This window comes from Bactrocera latifrons, unplaced genomic scaffold (assembly GCF_001853355.1).
Source record: "Bactrocera latifrons isolate USDA-ARS-PBARC rearing strain unplaced genomic scaffold, ASM185335v1 scaffold_287, whole genome shotgun sequence".
In the NCBI taxonomy this organism is placed as follows: Eukaryota; Metazoa; Arthropoda; class Insecta; order Diptera; family Tephritidae; genus Bactrocera; species Bactrocera latifrons.
Genome location: NW_017536485.1, coordinates 333936 through 335705, shown reverse-complemented (window position 1 = coordinate 335705; position 1770 = coordinate 333936).

Sequence of the window (1770 nt, the reverse complement as noted above, 5' to 3'; positions counted from 1 at the left end):
AGGAACTTTCTACGATCCAATGCATCTCACCATATGCTTTGCTGTTCMAAACTAATTGAAATCTAGAGTAAGAACCTATATCAATAAATTTAGTCCCATTCATCCCTTCCTACTAGAATCTTTTCTGAAGACGTGCGTACGCTCCAAGGATCTAACATTGACTCGGACCACTATCTTGTTGTAGCGAAGATACGGGCCCACCTCTAAACACACCAAAGTTACGATATTGAGAACTACTGTCACAACCGACTCGACTTCARCTCCTGCTCTTTGAGAGCATTTATCGGGAAGTCGATATTTGGGAACCGTGGGACTGCAAAGTCATAAAAGTCGTAAAAACAGCTGGTACGATGAAGACTGTCGTACAGTTGTAGAGAGAAAGCTGATAGCCTACATCGCAATGATTTATATGCTGACAAAGAAAGAAATAGGCCGACAGGGATAAAGAATTAAGAGACAGAGGCTGCGCTGGCAAGTTCATTTTGTCWGRATRGAAGAAAACRCTTCAGATTTGAGGRTTTTCGATTCAGTACCCGACAATGGAAGCAGAGGAAGAGGAAGACCYACACTCTATCTGATTGAGAAGGRCCTGGCTGTACWTGGTATGTCGAAATGGCGCCAAATGGCTAAAATAAGCCTGGTGCGCTATTATTAACTCGGCTACAACCTCTTGGACGGAGTCCTCGTTAGTGAAAAAGAAGAAGAAAAACACTGTATGAACTACTTGTTATTAAGTCGCTGTGTCCCTTCATAAGGTATTTCAAAAATCCTAAAACTTTTCTATGCAATCAAAGATAGATTGCCGAGAGAGCAGCATAAAATCCAGTAAAGTAGAAGCATTTGGAGTGGCATTATCAGGATTAATGCCAAATTTGGAGAATAGAACAAAATCAAACAACAGGTTAAGTAAGCCTGCTCATCAATAGAGAAACAAAATCTTACTTATATTCCATATTATTAAACCATACAACCGAAGAAAAAGTCATTATAAGCGGAAAAGCAGTTTAGCTAAATTTATGGTAAGAGAATTAAATAAACTTGCGTTTCAACTTATATTTTAAATAAATTCAAACAATTCAAAAATACCCAACGAAATTGTGGCTTTGTGCGCTTATGCTCGCATTTGATATTTGCCTTGCACCAATTAAGCCAAATCAATTAGCTGAAGATAAATGTCAGATGGTCACACATACACAAAAGACTATGTTTGTATGTGTGYGTGACATGTAAATTACTATTCCGCAGCTAATTGTTTGCACTGCAGGCGCTTTACCAGAAGGGCTTYGGCTTCATTAAACACACACGAACACGAGCACACAAACACAGACACAGCAAATGTTAATGGTTTCCATGGCGCTCGCGTATTTCCCAGTCAAGCGAAACAAATGCAATGACAAGACGGCGCGCAYCAGGCTCATTAATCTCACAGAAACAACCGAATTCATAACCAAACCACCTACTTGAACGACACAGACACACCTGCACATGCACACAACAAGTTGTAGCGTCACTGCTAAGAATTATAAGAAATAATTGTTGAGGAAAATAGAATAGGGTAAACAAATTTGAATTAAAAATGCGTGGAAAAATAGTCAACTAGCTAAGTGGTTGTGTATGTATTGGTTTAACTGTTATTTATTTGGGAAATATAGTAAAAACAAGAAAATACGTACATTTCGTTAACACGTTACCTTTCAGTAATAAAATGGTTATAAATCGGTTGGTTTGTATGGCGGCTATGTGCTATAGTGGTTCGATCTGAACAATTTT